Source organism: Pipistrellus kuhlii, unplaced genomic scaffold (assembly GCF_014108245.1).
Source record: "Pipistrellus kuhlii isolate mPipKuh1 unplaced genomic scaffold, mPipKuh1.p scaffold_m20_p_34, whole genome shotgun sequence".
Taxonomy (NCBI): domain Eukaryota; kingdom Metazoa; phylum Chordata; class Mammalia; order Chiroptera; family Vespertilionidae; genus Pipistrellus; species Pipistrellus kuhlii.
In genome coordinates, this window is record NW_023425534.1 from 3,416,674 (window position 1) to 3,428,494 (window position 11,821).

The 11,821-nt window shown below is 48.8% G+C and overlaps 1 protein-coding gene across 1 annotated transcript in view; it reads right to left on the minus strand.

The window, feature by feature from the left end:
* The window catches only part of ENO1 (enolase 1), a 32,415-nt gene that overhangs the window by 17,942 nt on the left and 2,652 nt on the right, over positions 1-11,821 (minus strand). The gene's annotated exons all lie outside the window — the stretch shown is intronic.

Below are 11,821 nucleotides of genomic sequence, written 5' to 3' on the forward strand. Positions count from 1 at the left end.
TGGTTCATAGGTCACCGCTCAACCACTGAGCCTGGGGTTCTCCTCCAATAGTGGGTGGATTCACACAGAGTTTTGGGGTGTTCTTAGACACAGGGGAGGGAGAGAGCACCCCTCCTTGTTTGCTTACATCCGAGCTCTTCTGAAAAGCTCTGTGCGCAGTGACCACTAAGAAACACTTTCCAGGGACAGATCTGGCCCCCGCCCTCCAGGCGCCCGGCTGGCGGATGCAGAAGCACACTCAGCCACGGTGCCACCTGGAACGCTGAAGGGCCTGCATGCCCCCGGGCATGAGAATATGAGAATCCATCTGCGCCGAAGGTATTTGAGAGCAGGATTCCCCCCTAACTGCTTTTTCTGTCCAAAAGCAGAACCTTTCAACAGGACTCAGTTGTCATTAGCGTCCCCTCCCTCCCACCCTGGCAGCAACCAGGGAAGGCTGCCAGCATTGTGACAAAGCGGTCCCTCTCCCATCTCTGCCTCAGGCCCTCCCTCCGCTCCCCTCCTGTGAAGATGGTATATAAACCCCGACCCTAATCACCCCCTTGAGTCATGTTTGTGTGGTTTATTTATTTATTTATTTATTAATTTTTTAAAAATATATTTTATTGCCGAAACCAGTTTGGCTCGGTGGATAGAGTGTTGACCTGCAGACTGAGGGGTCCCAGGTTCGATTCCGGTCAAGGGCATTACCTTGGTTGCGAGCACATCCCCAGTGGGGGATGTGCAGGAGGCAGGTGGTCGATGTTTCTCTGTCATCAATGGAAAAAAAAAATCAATAAAATGTATTTTAAAAATAAATGTATTTTGTTGATTTTTTTACAGAGAGGAAGGAAGAGAGATAGAGAGCTAGAAACATCGATGAGAGAGAAACATCGACCAGATGCCTCCTGCACAATCCCCACTGGAGATGTGCTTGCAACCAAGGTAATGCCCTTGACCGGAATCGAACCTGGGACCCCTCAGTCCGCAGGCTGATGCTCTATCCACTGAGCCAAACCAGCTTCAGCTTGAGTCATGTTTTTGTGTCGGCTCCCCTCATAATCTGTGCTTTCTCCGCTTAATTTGCAGGCCCCAAGGCCTGAACACAGGAGAGCAGGGGGAAGGATTACCTCTCTGACAGTGTCTTACTTGAGGGAGCAACGCCTCTGGTTTCCGATTTGTGTTGGAGAATCCCCCAGAGCACGTTCCAGAGCCCCTGGCTCTCCCTCCGCTGGTCAAGGTTCATTCAACAAACATTTCCCCACGCCCGGCCCCGTGCCAGGCACCGTATCAGGCCCCGCTGGGAGCTGCAGGCAGGACAGAACAAGGCAAAGCTCTTGTGGCCACGGCAGGTACACTGGGTGCAGGACGCAGGCAGGAGGCAAGGAGACGCAGTCCTTGGCAGAGGTTCTCACGGAGCAAGGGAGCGCCCGTGGAGCCTGTGTGCGTGGATAATGTGGTCTTTATTCCATCAGACAATTTCTCAATGTAAAATTCCAGCAGCTGATATCGTTACAGCGTCTCCCCTTTGTTTGTTTGTTTTTAAATAGGACAGGAAAGAAGCAGGTATGTTATTTTACTACTTGCTTTAAAAATTATTGAAGTACTCTCTGCTGGTCATAAAAACTCCAGATGAAACAGAAGCGTGCTGCTGCTCTCCTCCTCCGTGTTCTGCTTCCCACTGCTGACAGTCTGGTGTGCGACTCTCCAAGAGTTTTCCTGTCTCTGCCAAGAAACATACACATTCATACAGAGATGGAGACATACTTAAAAAAACAAACAACAAAATGGAACAATGCTCTATGCATATTGGTCTGAGGTTTTCTGTTTTCCCTCACCCCTCTGTATACTTTCTGAGTACACCCAAGGGTTTATCTGTCCCTGCTCTTCTTAAGGCTGCATGGAGTGTCATAGTTTAAATATCACACATGATGTAATTAGTGTCCTGCTAACGGACATTTAAGTTGTTCAAAAAATCTCACTTTTCTTTATTTACTAAAGGCCCGGTGCACAAAATTTGTGCCCTGGAGGGGAGGGCCTCTCAAGCTTGCCTGTGCCTTCTCAGGGCGGGAGTGGGCCGGAGCCAGCAGGCAGACCTCCCCCTCGCTGTCTGGGAGCCTGCCTGCTTGCCGCTCCTTAGCACCACTGCCACTGTGCTCGCCAGCCGTGAGCCCAGCTTCACAGGGGAGCACACTGACCACCAGGGGGCAGCTCCTGCGTTGAGTATCTGCCCTTTGGTGGTCAGTTAAAGTCCTAGTGCCAAGTTGTTCCGCCGTTTGGTAGATTTGCATATTAGGCTTTTATTATACAGGATTGTTAACAGTATTACAGAATGTTCCCCATTCCCCCCTTCTCCCTTTGCCATCCTACACCCATACCCCTCACCTCCCTAAGCCTTCACCACGCTCTTGTCTGTGTCCATGCACTGTGCATATATGCATATATGTCCTTTGGTTAATCTCTTCCCATCTCCCCTACCCCCCTCCCCTCTGAGGTCTGTCAGTCTGTTCCATGCATCCATGCCTTGGGATGTATTTTGCTTATCTATTTTGTTCATTAGATCCCACAAATAAGTGAGACCATGTGATACTTGTCTTTCTCTGGCTTATTTCACTCAGCATACTATTCTCCAGGTCCCTCCATGCTGCTGCAAAGGGTGACAGATCCTTCTTTTTTCCAGCCACACAGCATTCCATGGTGTAAACGCGTTCCCAGCATTTGAGAACACCGGCATTTTAATTTCACTCATGGGATGTCTTGCTTTAATTTGCACTTTATGAGTGTCGTTAAATTGAGCTTCTCTTCCTGGTTATTCCTCATCCCCACTGGTCCTCTCACAGGAGTGGGGCAGGAGGTAAAGAAATCTGAGCTGTGCTCTTCTGTGGCTTCCCTCAGGCTCTCCGGGGGTTTCTGGGGGATCCCTTTGCATGTTAATTGAGATGCCCTTCATGATGGAAACAAACTCCCTGGGAAGCAGAGGTCTTCAAATATAAAAGTAAAAAATAAAACGGCCCTCCCAAATAAAAACACACAAGGACCACTAAATCACTAGGTCATCATCTGCTGACACTGTTGAGCCTGCACACATTGTTAGAATCAGCTAGAATAATAACATATAAATTTCATTCTTTTAAAAGACAACAAAACCAAACCATCAAGCATCCATTGAAGTCTTTATGGGACATCTCTACTGTCAGCTACAGATGGAGTTTATGTCTCCAGCGAGCCTTGTGACAAGTGGAAACGAGAATTAGAGCCAAATAGGACCCAACAGGACCTTCACAAATGCTGATGGGTCGTATCAAATGATTCCCTTGTTTTCTGAAAGCAGCCTGAGCTTTGTGAACCCAGGTCAGAACAAAAGGAATAAAGCAGGAATATTCATATGCACAGTCACTGGGAAACAACGTGTGTGCGCCTGTGCACGTGTGTATCCTATGCGTGCATGCCTGCAGGTGTGTGTGTGTGTGTGTGTATGTGTGCGTCTGTGGCTGGCTAGGAGGACACATACCACAAGGCCAACGCAGGGGATGGACTAAGGGGAGGAAGGGGAATGGAAGCGTTCACCTTTGTTCCTCAGCACACTGCCTGGATCCTTCATTATTTTATTCATCTCGTTTCTTTTTTTCCAAGCATGGATTACTTGTATATCTTTGGAGCCCACCACACATCTGTCTGTGGCGGGGACTCAGGGCGGGTGTAATAAAGGGGCCAGGGAGGGGGGGGCGGGCGGCCGAAGGAAGAGGGAGGCAGCTGTGGTTGGTCCCGATGGGTCTTCACCTTCCCTTTCTCCCCCGCCCCCCTGCACTGGGTTTTGAGCCACAGTGAGGCGGACCTCTTGGTGGGGTTTGGGCGGTGCCCCGGGGCCCTGGCCATCTCCTCTTTCCTGGGGAGGACTGGTTTTATTGCTGTGAGTGCCATCCCAGGTCCCCCGAGGAAATAACAGTGACGTTTCCCTTGGTCTGTTTTTGTTTTGTGTCCCCTGTGGATTGCTAAGGACCTGCAGGGCATGTTTCCAGAACGTTCCTCTGATCACGTAGAGCACATGTGTCAAACACAAGGCCTGCGGGCCAAATCCGTCCCGCCAGGCCTTGCAATGTGGCCCGCACCGCGCTGTCATCACTGCACTCCGCTGCGTTTCCATCACAATGACAGTTTATGACTGTTCAGTAAACCATTCGGCCTGCGATTTCGGCTGGATTTTAGATTTTGGCCCCTTCTCTGATTGAGTTCGACACCCCTAACGTAGAGGAAGCCTTGTGTAATTGAACTGGAGGGACCCCAGGCGTGAGATGCACAGCTGAGCAGAAAGTCCACATTTAGGACGAGGCTGGTCTTCACCTCCCAGTAAGGGGGCCTACGGCTGTGATGTCTCCTCTGGCCCGGGAGGGCCCCTCAGGTTAGGTTCTCCACACACAAGGGCATCTTGGGGAGTTCACGCTCAGGGCACTGGCAGTGCCAGCCCGGGCGGCTGTGGTGGACCAGCCACTGTGTTGGGGTGACTCCTGGGTGATCCCGACCCTCTGGCTGGTCAATGTGAGAATCTGATCTCGGAGGTTGAGCTGAATGAAAGTGACACAAAGACGTCAATGGATGCTTGATGGTTTGGTTTTGTTGTCTTTTAAAAGAATGAAATCTACATGTTATTATTCTAGCTGATTCTAACAATGTGTGCAGGCTTAACAGTGTCAGCTGATGGTGACCTGGTGATTTAGTAGTCCTTGAGTGTTTTTTTTAATTGGGGGGAGGGTGTTTTATTTTATTTATTTTTTATATTTGAAGACGGGAGGATGTTATGGGCGACCCGCGAATGACCACCACCAGTCAGCCACATTGGAATTTAGGAAGCCTTCATTACGAACTCGAGTCCAGGCTCCCGTCTCAACTGACTCAGCAGCGAGCAACGAGAGCCCCGACCCACTCTAAGCACGCTACCTTTATCCCCGTCTTAGGGATGCCTGGCAGATCATGATTGGCTAAAAGTTTTAACAAAGAAACGTCAGTTATATCAATAAATCATAGAAAAATTCCACTAGAACAGTAACATTTAAAGTTTATACAACACCTGGGGTGGGGGTTTATTTTCAGCTTAAGCAGTCTCTGTTTCACCTGGTTTGGTCTGTTTGTCCTGCCTTGCGGCTACTGGTAACAGGACGTGCCTGCCTGGGGGTAGAGCCTTGCAAAAGAACTATTTTATGACTAAGTTATGCTACCTTCTTTGTTGTGGGTCCAGTTGCTCGTTCCTTCCCTGGCCTGGAGTCCTGCCTCAACAGGGTGCTGCTGGCCATCTGGAGCTCTGCCTCCACCGGGCCTTGCCGGCCACAACATTCCCCACTGGTTTTATCGGGGAATCAAATCGTTGATTCTGGCTGCTCCCGTTCCTCCTCCCGGATCGGCTGATACTGGGTATGTAGGACCATGAGCTCTACTGCCTGAATTCTGTCCTGTTTGAAGGTTGTCAGGCTGCGGAGGAGGCAGGGTCCAATGGGTTACATGAGTAAGAGTAGGGTGAGAGGCCCTGCTATAGCTGTTATTAAGGTCGTTAACCAGGGGGACCAGGAAAATAAGTTTTCATACCAATTTCCTTCTTGTCTTCTCCGTTCCTCTCTTTCTACTCTCCCGTTCCCTTGCATATGTAGCTTTACTTAGCACCGGACTTTCTCACTGGCTAGCAAAAATGTTCTTACAGTTACCAAAACCTCTAGTACCACAGCTCCCATTAGTACTGTCCTCACTGAAGTCCAATTCCCCTCCTGCAGGCATCAAGTCTCCTCCTGGCCTGTGTGGAGCCCAGGCTAGGGATCTCACGGGTGAGGTTGCTGGTTGCCAGGATCCAGGCCGTTTTCTGTGCAGGAGCTAGGAGTGGTGTAGCCAGGTTTGGGTGCCGTCTACTTCAACAGCCATGGGCGTGCTCAGGATAACAGTGTAGCTCCCTTTCAGGTTGGGGTGAGTCCTTGGACAGTGAACTTCTTTACCCACACAGAGTCTCCGGGCTGGAAGGGGTGCACAGGGTCCACAGGGGGCACTGGCATTGCATCTGGAACAAGCTTATACACGGGTAAATTGCAGAGCCTGTAAGGACTTGAGCAAGGAATGGTTATGAATTCTAGCTTTCAGTTTCTTCCTGACCCTGGGGAGGATGGAGAGGAGGTCTACCACCATACATGATCTCAAAAAAAAAAGGGGAGGGAGGCCCATCCCAGTAGGGATTCACCTGGCCCATAATGGGGCGAAGGGTAGGGGGTTGGTCCAATTTTCACCAGTTTCCAGGACAAATTTAATTAAACTTTTTAGAGTTCCGCTCATACTTGTCCTAAGGCTTGAGCTATACTCTGAGATACCTTGCTACAAAGACTGGGCTGTTATCTGATCCTATGACTACTGGCAGCTCGAATCTAGGTATAATCTCCTGGAATAATTTCTTGACTACTTTAGAGTCAGTTTCTGTCCTATCCTTCAACCTAATCTGAGAAGGTGTCTATAAAAACTAGCATGTACTTGTACCTTAATGCTGGTGGCTTAATCTCTGTGAAACCCACCTTCTAATGCTCTCTTAGGGAATTTCCCTGGGGCCCGAATTCCCAGGGGGACCCTCTATTCTTGCTTAGCAATTACCTGTACACAGACAGAACTTCTAGTGACTATGCTTTTACCTTACTTAAGCTTCGTAGTATCTGCCTCACAGAAGTTCAGAAGTCTTGATGATGCCTAAATGGGTAACCTGGTGTAACTGGGCAACTAACGTCCGACCTAGAGTCTCTGGGACCAACAGTCTGTCATCTGGTAGGGTCCACCAACCATCTGGTCCTTTGATGATTTGCTCCTGTTCAGCCAATTTCTCCTCTTGTTTGGTGTAGGTTGGGGTTAATAAGACTTGGAAAGGCCCCACTGGTCTTTGGGCATCTTCCTTAGCAGTTTGGTCTGAGGCTCTATTTCATCTGGCTTCAATTGTCTCCCTTTTCTGATGTCCTTTGTAGTGCACTATGACAACTGCTTTTAGGAGTCAGATGGACTCAAATAAGCTAAAATCTCTTCCTTATTTTTAATGTTCTTTCTGGCTGAAGTTGGTAATCCTCTTTCCTGGGGGATGGCACTGTGTCCCCATTGAAGGGCCTGGATTAAGGCCAAAAGTTCAGGAACTGTGCCCAAATGCTGCCCCTGTATATCAGATCCCATCCCGAACGTAACTGCTCCCATCCGTGAACAGTACCTTCTCTGGTGATGACAGCAGGACATCTGTCAGTACTGTGTCTGTCACCTCTATGCTAGGGGTGTCGAACTCAATCAGAGAAGGGGCCAAAATCTAAAATCCAGCCTAAATCGCGGGCCGAATGGTTTACTGAACAGTCATAAACTGTCATTGTGATGGAAACGCAGCGGAGTGCAGTGATGACAGCGCGGTGCGGGCCACATTGCAAGGCCTGGCGGGACGGATTTGGCCCGCGGGCCTTGTGTTTGACACATGTGCTCTATGCCATCATGAATGGGTTCCTCTGGATCATCTGGAAGCAGGCTGGCAGGGATGATGGCCAGTGTCTTATGGAAGCAGACACAGGGCTGGTCCAGGAGAAGAGCTTGGCACTGGGTGATTCTGGTGTTTGACATCCATCTCTTTGGAGCACCCGAAGGAGGGTCTCAATGGCATGGGGTGTTGTCAGGGCTAGCTCCTGGCCCAGAGTCTGCTTATCTGCCTCCTTCACCAGCAATGCAGTGGTGGCCGCTGCCCAGAGGCACACTGGCCACTCTGCTGCAGATAGGCCACAAGTCTCTTCCAGGGACCTAGAGTCTGAGTGAGAATCCCTTTGGCAATGCCCCTTACCTCACTCACGTAGAGGTGGAAGGGCTTCGTGACATCTGGCAAGGCTAGGGCAGGTGCTGAGACGAGAGCCTTCTTTAACTCCTCAAAGGCCCATTGTTCCACTTTGGTCCAGTTCAGCGGCTGCGTTCCCCCAGTACGTGTTCCTTCTTAGGTCTACAGTCCTTCTTGATGTCCAAGGAAAACAGGCAGTTTGTCTGGTGGCTCCCTAGACTGATATCTTCCTAGAGGCCCCATTGGCTCTGTCAAGACTGAATAAACTGCCCCTGTGCTCACCAGGAAATTAATAGGTTTGCCTCTCACTTGTAAGGTTACCCGTGGGGGTTTAATGAAAAGGAGCCCCAGTCCTGTTAGTTCTCTTCCTCTAAGTTAAAAAAATAACAAAACCCTTTGGAGTCTAAGTCTCCCTTCTTGTCTCTCCAGCTAACCTGCCAGGATGTCCTCCCTTCCAATGTCCTATTGGCTGCTGGCTTTCTCTTCCTTTTCATCCTTTCCTGTTCCCCTTCTCATGACATACACAACCTTCATAAAAACTTTAAGTTAGCCTTCAAATTTTCTTTCTATGTTCTTCAAAAATGCATAACCATGCCTCAAACTTCCTATTACTTTAAAATATTTAGAAAAGGCAGAGGGAGGAGGGAGCAGGCTCAGTACCCTGTTCCCAGGCCTCCAGCCTCTTGAAATTTAAGCTGCCACATTTTCCCTACAGATAAGGATCTCAGATTCTGATAAGATTGAAAAGGGGAACAGGAGAACTTCTAGCTGCGCCTTTAAGGCCCCTAACAGAACACGGTGAAAAGTGTCCAAGCAGTGGGGGTTTTGGGGTCTCATTGGAGTGCAGGGGGGTCACAGGGGAATTTTCCTCCTTGCTGCAGCCGCCTCCAGCTACTCAAAACAACCCCTGGAGGTGGGCGGAGGCAGGGAGCTTGCGGGTCCCAGGTGGCGAAGGCGGTGCTTCCACCAGGGCGTTTTCATCTGGCTGTCCGCTGCCTTGGGGGAACCGGTGACCCCTACACTGCAACCAGACTCCCTGAGCTTTCTGAAAAGCTCCTCTGTGTGTGTTTCCGTTAATATTACTGATTTTAAAACTATCACTTAAGCCAAAGCTGGTTTGGCTCAGTGGATAGAGCGTCGGCTTGGGGACTGAGGGGTCCCGGGTTCGATTCCGGTCAAGGGCATGTACCTTGGTTGCGGGCACATCCCCAGTGGGGGGTGTGCAAGAGGCGGCTGATCGATGACTCTCTCATCGATGTTTCTAACTTGCTATCTCTCTCCCTTCCTCTCTGTACAAAATCAATAAAATATATTAAAAAAACAACAAAAAACAAAAACAAAAAAAAACTATAACTTTAAGAGTTGACACACACACACAAGGACCAAGTTGCCCTCACAATATTTTCCTTTTCTTCTAAAGATTTTACAATGATCATCGTTAATCACATTAAACTTAGATGGCCAATTGAAACAAACAGTTCTGAGACCATTCCTCCACCACTGATGAAGACTGGGTGGAGGCAGGTGTCTGAAATAAGATTCATTTAGTTTCTGAGCTTGCTGGGCAGACTTGGTGACTTTGCCAGCTCAAGCTTCCTTCTTGTAAATATTATAGTTCATTTTAGAATTCGTTCTCTGCTCTTAACCTTTTTGGACCATAATTGTTACAACTTCATACCTTCAAATTAATAAACATATAAATCCTGTTAGGTGGGCCGATTCCGCTCTGACAGAAAGCAAAGCACCCTTGGGAAAAAGGAATCCTAGTGGCCACTCAGGGTGGTTTGCTAGCTGTCAGAGCCCTCAGCTTTAAACAAATTAAAGGTTTCTTTCTTTTTCTTTTATTTTCTTTTATCCTTTTTTTTTTTTTTTTAGATTTTCACACTTACATGAACAAATAATTATACCCAAGCAGACAAACAAAATATTAAACAAACATCTGTACTTATACCCTTTCAGTAAACAAGTACTATTACAATGTTTCAGCAAAACAGAAATGGCACTCATATTGGACAAAGGAAACAAGACTAATACTCTAGGAACTGTGAGGGGAAAGTTATCCCACAGACCGGCATTGACCTGGGAAAAAGAGTGGTTAAATCAAAAGTGTTTAACATCAGAGCCGTATTCGTCCGCCCGTTTTCGGAAATCCTGAAAATTCTTAAGAAAACATTGCAACTGGGTGGAGGGTCCAGACGGACCCTGCCCCATCCTGACCGTACGAAGAAAAGACACAAACAGCAGACTAACAAAGACAATACAGCACACAGAGACCAGACACACCTGTCCGGTCCCACTCCTGATACCGCAGACCTGTGAATCCTGAGTGCCGTCACGGCGGGATTCTGGAGCTGGAGGTTATGCTGCGTCCAGCGCTCCTAGGGTCCCCCAGATTGGAACGTTCCCCAGACCAGACCAGACCTTATCTCAGTCTCTGAGGCCCAGATGGCTTCAACTACCGGATGGCCGTTTTGTGCGGAGGTCACTTTGCTTCCCTGGAACCCGGGACGGAGATCAGAGTGTCCTCCCTGGGGTGTCCATCCACTGACAACGAGGTCAGAGTGGATCTCGCTGGGGGCCTCCAGATGTTATGGGCGACCCGCGAATGACGACCACCAGTCAGCCACATTCGAATTTAGGAAACCTTCATTACGAACTCGAGTCCGGGCTCCCCTCAACTGACACAGCAGCGAGCAACGAGAGTCCCGACCCGCTCTAAGCATGCTCCTTTCATCCCCGTCTTAGGGATGCCTGGCAGATCATGATTGGCTAAAGTTTTAACAAAGAAACGTCAGTTATAAGTCATAGAAAAATTCCACTAGTACAGTAACATTTAAAGTTCATACAACACCTGGGCTGGGGGTTTATTTTCAGCTTAAGCAGTCTCTGTTTCACCTGGTTTGGTCTGTTTGTCCTGCCTTGCGGCTACTGGTAACAGGACGTGCCTGCCTGGGGGTAGAGCCTTGCAAAAGAACTAATTTATGACTAAGTTATGTTACCACTGGGTCTTGCCGGCCACAACAAGACACTCAACCACCTGAGCCACAAGATTCTTGATCCTTTCTTTCTCCCTTTCTCTCCCTCTTTCTTTCCTCTCTTCCTTTCTTTCTTAAGTATATTTTTATTGATTTCAGAGAGGAAGGGTGAGGGAGGGAGAGATAGAATCATCAATGATGAGAGAGAATCTTTGATCGGCTGCCTCCTGGGGTCCCCAGCATGGGGATCAAGCCCCCAACCTAGGCGTGTGCCCTGACTGGGAATCAAACCATGACCTCCTGGTTCATAGGTCGATGCTCAACCACTGAGGCATGCCAGCTGGGCGATTCTTGGACATTTTCAACGAGTCTTTTAAAGATACATTTGTATTGCCTGGCCAGTGTGGCTCAATGGTTGAACATTGTCCTATGAACCAGGAATGCATGGTTCAATTCCCGGTCAGGACACATGCCCAGGTTGCAGGCCTGATCCTCAGTGGGGGACGTGCAGGAGGCAGGTGATCAGTGATTCTCTCTTTCTTCCTCTCTGAAATCAATAAAAACACATTTTTTAAAAATATCAAAGACCAAACTTTATTTTTATTTAATTAAAAATGTGTTTTTATTGATTTCTTTTAGAGAGAGAGGAAGGGAGAGGGAGAGAGAGAGAGAAATATCGATGCGAGAGAAACATTGGTTGGCTGCATCCTGCATGCCCCCTACCAGGGATGGAGGCCACAATCCGGGCATGTGCCCTGACTGGGAATGGACTGGACACCTCTTGGTACGTGGGAGGACACTCACCCCCCCTGAGCCACAGCCCAGCCGGAGTGAGCGTTTGATGTCTTTCAAGTGTGGGTTCTAACGCCCGGCGGAGCTGGCATTTCCGATTTAGCAGAGCTCAGCTCCTCTGCCTCTCAGAAGCAGATTGGAGCTAAGTCTCACGTACAGGTCACACTGAGGGACTTAAAGATCATGCCCTTGCCGAGCCCTTTGCTCCTGAGAAGACTTCTGTGTTGTTGCTCAAACATGGTTGCTCAAACATGGTCCGACAAAG